The sequence below is a fragment of the Mytilus galloprovincialis genome, chromosome 8 (assembly GCF_965363235.1).
Source record: "Mytilus galloprovincialis chromosome 8, xbMytGall1.hap1.1, whole genome shotgun sequence".
Lineage (NCBI taxonomy): Eukaryota > Metazoa > Mollusca > Bivalvia > Mytilida > Mytilidae > Mytilus > Mytilus galloprovincialis.
In genome coordinates, this window is record NC_134845.1 from 34,840,083 (window position 1) to 34,849,732 (window position 9,650).

The window sequence follows — 9,650 nt, forward strand, 5'->3', positions numbered from 1 at the left end:
TGTCAACATTATCATTTAGGGGGCAGGGGGCCCGGGCCCCCCTATTTGGGAAAAAATTTGGTTGCTTCTATAGGGAATCACTGAAGCGTGACTGGAGCGGGCCTCCTCTTAAGTCAGTCAGTGGGCCCCCACTTATGAAAATTTCTGGATCCGCCACTGATTATCTTACATATCAGTTGACTCCTTGAATGAGTTGTTTCTCTGGCATAACAATTTCTAAAATTTTAGCGATCACTATTTTTATAACAAGATGGAATTTGTTATCGTTTATTAGCCTGCCTGAGCCGGTGTGATCATACAATAAAATCCACAAGTTTATATACAGAATATAAGGTGTCAAGGTTTCTATTAATTTGACCATTATAGTCTTAAATCAAAAGATACAGGGATGAATATCTATTAAGTTGTCTCTAATTGACATGTTTTGACATGCTTTGACCAACCTGGAGATTGATGGTCAAAGAATGCACGTATGTCCATTGTTTTAACTAATTGCTACATGTCACTACTTGGTCTGAATGTAAACATGTTATATATATATATATATATAACCTAGAGGTCAATTGAACAACCTTTTACAAGGTCATGTTTTTCTTAATAGATATTCCCCTGAATTTTATTTAATTTAATAAACATTTTTGAGAATATATAATCCTAAATATAAATATAAATATATATAATATATATTTATATATACATTTTAAGCCATCATATTGTCACATTCCTCCCTTTCTTAAGAAATATAATTTTATATTTTAGTTAAAATCGGTGACAATATGAATGCTCGCAATTTCCCTAAAAACAACAAAAAGTATTCATAAACAAAATCATTTCAAAAGTTCAACAACATCTAAATGTTCAGCAATGTATAGTTCATACAATTCTTGTGTGAATAACTAAGTTCGTAACATCAAATATCGGAACTTCTTATTTCCAGAAAAAGGCGCAACCATTAACTGCGGACCGTCTTCATAACCCCGACTCCAGTGAACTGCTCCTCTGATCGTCGTTGTCAACTCCAACAATCCCTTTGTTTATCTGCAACGCCAATTCCCATCATTTAGAAGTACTGCAATTACTCCGACCTGCATGTGATCCACCATCCATCGGCGAAAATCCAACCTGCATGTGATCCACCATCCATCGGCGAAAATCCAACCTGCATGTGATCCACCATCCATCGGCGAAAATCCAACCTGCATATGATCCACCATCCATCGGCGAAAATCCAACCTGCATGTGATCCACCATCTGTCGTTGATTTACTCCTAACTGACCTAGCTTACCTACTCTGTTAATTCAGAGTCCCTGACTAGGTTGCTCAGTTATCACCGGCTGAAACATTACAGGCAAATCTACCTGTGATGCTGTAGAACAATTCCCTCTACCAATATAAGTTATGTGATCGTATAGTTTTATGTACATCTAATCGTCTGCGTTGTGTCCAATGATCAAAGCCAATATCCAATACTGGATAATGGTTCTTAGTGGCTGGTTCTTGTAATGGTGCAGAAGCTATTTTAACATCTCTGGAGGCAGTACCATCGCCCTCAACATTAGTTGACACCATTTGATCGCCACCAAGGTATCGTGTGACTATTTGAATCTCTCTTTTACTAAATTCTCTTGGCTAAACACCTTTTATTAAACTTAAGAATAGATTAATAACAAAATACCTATAAATATAGCAACAAAATGAATTAATACATTTACTAAATTTGATAGTTCAAAGTCGTCCTCAAGTTCTAACTGCTTTAATTTGAAAGAATTAAATTATCGATATGTTATCTATTTTAAATAAGAACAAAAAATAAAAATAAACTCAAATACAAAAACAATAAACTAATAAGATAAACTTTTCTCTAGTTAGGACTGAAAAAATATTTAAATAAGGTTTGACATCCAACCAACACTTTCCTTCCTTTTTCATAAACAAAGCTGTGATTCAGAGATTACTGATATTTATAGGATTTCTAAACAATCAATTTTTCAGCGATCAATCTGAAGCGAGAATTAGAATGATTAATCAAAACAAATTATTTTATATACACATATTTTAATTTAAAAAAAACAATAATCACGAAGCCTACGTCTACGACATGTTAGTCGTGCATTTTATTAAGATAACTAGAAATGTTTGAGAGAAAACTTAATATTAATTCGTCTTTCTTTTCAGACTTTTTAACTGTTTGCCTATGTTTCTTTGGTATTCTAACTTCATCAACAGACATTTTTTGACTGCGGTCTGAATTATACCCATCAGAACTATTATTATCCGACATTTCGCTTGAACCGGAAGTGACGGAAGATTTGTCTTCTTCGTTTTCACGTCGGTTTCTATTTGCTATTTTTTGTTTAAGTTCAGCGAGCGGAATATCATCCTCGTCGGAAGATGTTTCTCGTTCTTGTCGGTAACGATTTATGAGTCTTTCTCGAGGATTAGCGACCGGAAGTTCACTATCACTTTCGTCACTATCTTCGGGAGGTACAACATAATTTGTTTTCCTTAATTGCCTACCTTCTAGATTAGTTGGAATAACCCATTCATCAATCTTAGCTTTTTTAAGGTGTTCTAAATGGACTTTCGTAGCGACAGACCCATCTAATTGGTTTTTAAGGACAAAGGTTACCGGAGAAGTTTTTTCAATTATTCGGTAATAAGGTTTCCACTTAGTGTCTAATTTACTTTTTCTTAAATGATTTTTGAAATAAACCGGATCCCCAATTTCTAAATTAATTTCTTGTCTATTTTTATCTGCGTTTTGTTTTTGTTTTTCTTTAGACTTTTTCAAATTTCTGTGAACTAAAATGAACGATTTGTGCTGTTGTTCTAACAAAATCTTGTGCGGATCTTCACCTACATATTTCCTTCTAGGTTTCAATAGGTTATCAATTGGAAGAACAGGGTCTCTATTGTACAAAAGAAAAAATGGAGAAAATTTTGTTGATTCATTTTTCTGAAACCTAATAGCTGCTATTGTTTGATTTAGGCATACGTCCCAAGTAGACGCATCACTTTGCAATTTCTTTGCCATGACGTCATGAAGCGTCCTGTGAAATCTTTCTACTTTCGCGTTTCCCTGTGGATGATAAAAAGAAGTTGTTATGTGACTTATATTTAATTCTTTTAAAGTTTCTTCAAATATTTTAGAGGTGAATTCACCGCCATTGTCTGACACTATAACTAACGGCACAGAAAAGTTTGGGATTATTTCTTCAATTAATAAATGAACCACATTTTCCGAAGTTTTATTTGGAACAGGAAAAGCCAAAGGCCACCCACTGTAATGACAAACAAAGCTGACAATATACTTATTTCCTGACAATGATGTAGGATAAGGTCCAGATAAATCTACCCCTATCTTAGCAAATGGAAATGGTGGTATATCAGATATTTGTAATAAAGGTTTTGTTTTACCTGCACTTTGAGATTGACAGATAACACAGGAATTAATATAGGAATTAAGTTCCTTATATAACTTTGGCCAAAAATATTTTTGTCTAATTGAATCATGACATTTGTCGATTCCTAAATGACTTAGATTATCATGATAACTTTTGATTACCTCATTTCGTAATTGTAATGGAACATAAAGCCTTAACTTTAAATCATCATCAGGGTGAGAAATGTAATAAAGTATATCATTGATAATAATATGTTTATTATCAACACTTCTTGAAGCCTTACCTGTGTTTATTTGATTAATAATTTCCGAAAGTTCTATGTCTAAAGATTGTTCAATTTTCATGTCATAACCAGGAATCGTACATTCCTTGACGCTAAGTTGGTCATCTTCTTTATAGTCACAACTTGCAAAATCTTTTGGATTGAACTCATTTGAATTCAAAGTATTGATTTGAAAAGCCTTGTCACTTATATCTACTTCAATTGTTTCACTTTGATTTTGATTGCCTTCTTGACCCGGAGGCCTTCTTGAAAGATAGTCAGCAATAGTATTACCAGTTCCCGCTAGCCATTCAATCTTGCAATTGTAACTTGCAATACCTAAAGCCCAAAGTTGTAATTTTTTGTTACATTGTGGCGAAAGCAATAAGTACTTTAAAGGCTTGTGGTCAGTTCTGATAATAAATTCAGCTCCATGAAGATAATGATCTAATTTTTGTAATGCATAATGAATGCTAAATGCTTCTTTTTCAATAGTAGACCACCTAGACTGTGTATCTGACAGTTTATGAGATAAGAAGTAAATGGGTTTTTCTTTTCTTAAACATGATAAATGAGTTTCTTCTTCCTCGCAAGGTTGCGTAAGACATGCACCTATGGTATCATTAGACGCGTCAGTATATAAAACATAAGGTTTCTTCAAGTCTGGGTATGCTAATAAAGGAGTCACAGTTAAACTATATTTCAAAAAATCAAAAGCTCTTTGACATTCCTCATCCCATTGAAATTTGGCATATTTTTTAGTTAAAGCAACTAAAGGTATAGAAATCTTTGAAAAATTCGGGATAAAGCGTCTATAGTATGAACACGCCCCTATAAAACTTCTTACCTCCTTAACAGTAACAGGGTTTGGTAATGTTTTTATTGCTTCAACTTTGGCATCGTCCGGTTTTACACCGTCGATATTGATTTTAAAACCTAAATAATTAGTTTCTTCCTGCAAAAATTGACATTTCTTTAATTTCAATTTCAAATTATGTTGTCTTAATCTGTCAAATACTTGTTGAATATGATTGAAATGTTCTTCCAAAGTTTCAGAAAATATCAAAATATCGTCTATATAGGAGATAGCAAAATTTAGATCTTGTAAAACTATTTCCATTAATTGACTAAATACAGCAGGACTATTTTGCAATCCAAATGGCATAACATTAAATTCGAAAAGTCCCTTATGACAAACAAATGCTGTTTTTGATTTATCTTCTTCCGCCATCTTAATCTGCCAGAATCCTGCCCTAAGGTCGATTAATGAATAAAACTTTGCAGCCCCTAAAAGTGTCAATATATCATCGATAACCGGAAGTGGATATCGGATTGCTAACGTAGAAGAGTTCAGGGACCTGAAATCTATGCAAAAGCGTGTAGTTTTATCTTTTTTATCAACTAATACAACTGGTGAGGAATAATTACTATTAGATCTTCTTATAATGTTTGCTTCTAACATGTCAGTTATTGCTTTATTGACTATTTCTCTTTTGTGTAATGGAGTTCGATAAGGTTTCAATTTAACCGGGGGATTATCCCCTGTATCGATTCTCATTTTCACAGTGTCAGTTTGACCTAATTCAGTATCCTTAAAAGCAAAAACATCTCTATTGTTATTCAACAGTTGTAACACCCTACCCCTATGAACATCAGGAACATTAAGATCAGTTTCAAAAACATTCTCAATTTCAGAGTGCTCTTGAGTAGATTCAAGTGAGACAACATTTTCTTCTAAAACTGGTGAAGCCCTTCCTATTGCTATGCCCCTTCTAAACTTATAAGTTCTATTCGTAGTATTAACTATAAGTACTGGCATTTGACGCTTTTCATTAATGTTTGCAACTGAATTAGCAACCATTAAACCTGGTTGATAACTCAAATGCCCCTTGGTAATTGGTGAAATTTCAAAAGATTTAGAACTTGAGAATGTATAATTTTTATTACCTTTTACATAACAAATATTACTAGTCTGAGGTTTGAAGACAGTGGTTTGAGCAAGTCTAACAATTGAAGCTATATGAATATCTTCTACTAATGGTACATAAGTTTTATTTATCCTTAAACATCCCAAATCAAAATAAACTCTAACACCAAATTTGACTAACCAGTCACGACCCAAAATTGCATTTCTGTTCATGTCAGATACTACATAAAAAGTATGATTCATTTTGTTTCCTTTCATGTTAAAGTCTAAATTTATACTTCCTAAAACATTTAAAGAAGCCCCGTTAACTCCTTGTAAATTGACTTTCTTTTTTTCTAATTTTGGTAATCCCTTGATTGAATTGTAAATCTTATTATGCAATAAAGATACTGAAGCTCCACTGTCAATTAAACTTCTAACTTTCATATGTGCAATTTTAATCAAACAAGAATTTGGATTTCCCGCTAAATTAATTTCAAATGTTTCTACTTGTTCAGATTCATTTTCAATTTTGTTTTCTGATGCATTTTCAAATGATTTTTGTTCTTGATAAGTTTTAAAATTTCTATTTTGTATATTTGAATTTCGCGCCATATTTCCTTTGTTTACTTCCGGTTTTGAAAAATTCCGCGCCATTTTTTCTTTATTTGCTTCCGGTTTTGATTTGAAATTTCGCGCCATTTTTTCTTTGTTTACTTCCGGTTTTGAATAACGATTGTTAAATCTTTTATAATAATTTTTATTCTCGTGATAGGTAGAATTGTTAGAACATGCATTGTTAAAGTCTGTTGATTTGTTATTTATTTTTTTTAACCATGATTCATATATATTATATACAGGTTTTGTATATCTATAATTAATTTTTCTCTCAAACCTCTTATTTCCCTTAATTCCCTTAAAAGTCTCCCTATTGGCTTCAGCATAAAGAGACCGTCTTAGTTTAAATTTTCCCTTGGTTTCCTAAATTGTTCATTTGATCTTGCACTACAATTTCTTTCATAATGACCGGGTTTACCACAGTTCCAACAGAAGAATGTTCTTCTTTGTTGTCCTGTCGAGTCAGACTTGTTTTGTACAGAATTAAACCTTCTAGGATATGTATTTGCATTATTACCTATCGTGTTGTCATTAAAATTGTTTTGTACAGAATTAAATCTTCTAGGATATGTATTTGCATTATTACCTATCGTATTGTCATTAAAATTGCCTCGGGGTACATGTATTTCGGCACGCGAACTTACTGCGTTGACATGATATTTTTTATCTCTGCAATATTTTGCCTTATGGCCAAATCTGTTACAATTGCTACATTTCACACCTATTTCTCGGTAATGCGATATATCCATTGGTGTTATATTACGCTCATTACCGTTATTTTTTTTCAAGTCAAATTTTCGTCTTAATTGTGTTTCAGCCATTGCCGAGTTTACTGCTTGAGCCAAAGTTTGTGGATTTTCACGCATTATTTTCATTCTCAAATAATCCTGATACAACCCATTTATGAAAAAGTTAACTAATTGAAGTTGAACTATTGGTTGATTGATATCTTGCCCTCTAAAAGCATCTGTTGCTAACGTTAAAATTCGTTCTCCAAATATGGGAACATTTTCGCCAATTTTTTGATTAACCTTGTTCAAAAGTTCAAATGCATATGATGCATCAGGAATATGCCCATAACGAAAATTCAATTGAGTTTTTAGATTATCCCAATTATTATTCACCTGATCAGTTTCTCTTAACCACCTAGCAATGAAATCGCTTACTGGACCTACAGATGTTTGATAACATATCATTTTACAATCATTCGGACCTAAATTTGTTATCATTGCATATTTTTCTATAGATCGAATCCATTGAGAATATTTTTCTGAATTTGAACCGTCAAAGCCTTCAACTATCGAATTGACACCGTTTGCAGTTAATTTTTGAGTAAGACCTTGAACTTGTGTTGCTAAATTTTGAAAAACTAACCCTACATTAAATTCTTGTTCAGCCATTTTTTTGAGAATATAATAATTAAGATTATCAAATAAAATATCACACGTACCTTAGTATTTTTCAGAATTCGTCCTGTCACGGTTAACCAAAAAGAGTTTATAACAAGATGGAATTTGTTATCGTTTATTAGCCTGCCTGAGCCGGTGTGTTCATACAATAAAATCCACAAGTTTATATACAGAATATAAGGTGTCAAGGTTTCTATTAATTTGACCATTATAGTCTTAAATCAAAAGATACAGGGATGAATATCTATTAAGTTGTCTCTAATTGACATGTTTTGACATGCTTTGACCAACCTGGAGATTGATGGTCAAAGAATGCACGTATGTCCATTGTTTTAACTAATTGCTACATGTCACTACTTGGTCTGAATGTAAACATGTTATATATATATATATATAACCTAGAGGTCAATTGAACAACCTTTTACAAGGTCATGTTTTTCTTAATAGATATTCCCCTGAATTTTATTTAATTTAATAAACATTTTTGAGAATATATAATCCTAAATATAAATATAAATATATATAATATATATTTATATATACATTTTAAGCCATCATATTGTCACATTTTCAAGGGTTGTGACTTGTGCCTAAAGTGTCACTGGTGAAGTAGAACCATCTTACCCTTGCGGAGTACATAATAGTGCCTTCAATTGATGGCGGTGTTCATTTTTCTTGCGAACATTTTTTCATTTTGTTGCCTTTAGTTTTTGCCATGGCTTTGTCAGTTCGTCAGTAATGCCATGTTATCTTTCTCCTCTTTTTATTGATGATGTAATTCATATTGAAAATTGCAGTGTTTAAGTGTTTTCTGATTATATTTTTCCTATGATTTTTATTATGAAATTTGTATCAATGGAATATCTCGGAATTTATTTGACAAACTGCATATTTAGCATCAAATCATCTTTTAGCGGTAGTTATGACCCCTGCAAATTATTTGGAAAATTGCGTTAAACGCGCTTTCATGTCTATATTTCGTGTGGAATTTGTTTACAAAACTTTGATTCATTCTCTTGAATTCTGATTAAATAATCATTATATGTGTTATGACTGACAATGAAAATAAGACCAAAGGACGTAGATGGTTAGCAACGATATGTCATTATTCGAAAAACAAAATGCTTTTTACAATTCAAGATAGAAAACTAACGATCTGATTTATGAAAAAAACAATAAACGAAAATCAAATATGATAAACAGTTACAACGACATCTACTGAATAGCAGATTCTTAGCAATCGATAGGCACACAGTTACATAATGTGGCGGGGTTAATCATGTTTGAAGGCACTCAATCCTCCCCTAACGCGGGACAGTGGTGTACTATACAACACGCTATAAACATACGCGATACATATTTTTGCAGGGATACTGGGATTTTCGGCAAATTGAGATTTTAAAATAACAAATGCACAACAGTTGTTTCTATGCTAATGCATATATAACAAAACATAACTTAAATAGATGCACTAAAGCTCCGAAAATAAAATAAAAATAAAATTCTGCGAAACTTCATGAAGGATTTGGCGAATTTACGTCATGGTAAAACACGACGTCATACGAATGAAATCTTTCAAGGTAATGATTATTTCGTTACGTGTACGCTTCAAATTCGTATAATATCTCATAAAATTAAGTTTATGAGATAGCTGCTATTTTATTTTAAATTTCGTTGCATTTATCGAACATTGATGAAAGTCAATATGGCGGCCAACTCCTTAGTCACGACCTGACAGTTGTGAGGCATGTGATGGTGATTACAGTAGCCTCTTACACCAAAAATGTAAATAAATGTCGAGAATTATAAGGATTAAACACATTTTTCCTAGAGGTTATTGATGTGTAAACCGGGTTCTTACTCACAAACTTTACATAACAAGTCCTTCGGACTTTTATTCAGTTTGTGAGTTAATCTCCCTGGTTTATACATCAATAACCTGTAGAAAAAATGTGTTTAATCCTGTAATAGTGGCCAGTTTTTAACGATTGAGAAAGCGAGAGAACGCGTACAAACCATAGACCATTGACAAGAAAACTCGGTCCGAAAT

At 32.6% G+C, this 9,650-nt stretch overlaps 1 long non-coding RNA gene across 1 annotated transcript; it reads right to left on the reverse strand.

The window, feature by feature from the left end:
* Window positions 1-253: 253 nt before the first annotated feature.
* On the reverse strand, window positions 254-8,163 carry LOC143085649 (uncharacterized). Its single transcript, XR_012981395.1, has 2 exons — window positions 6,778-8,163; window positions 254-6,708 (listed from the first exon to the last, which is right to left on the reverse strand). It is a non-coding gene; the product is annotated as an uncharacterized LOC143085649 (long non-coding RNA).
* Window positions 8,164-9,650: the final 1,487 nt, after the last annotated feature.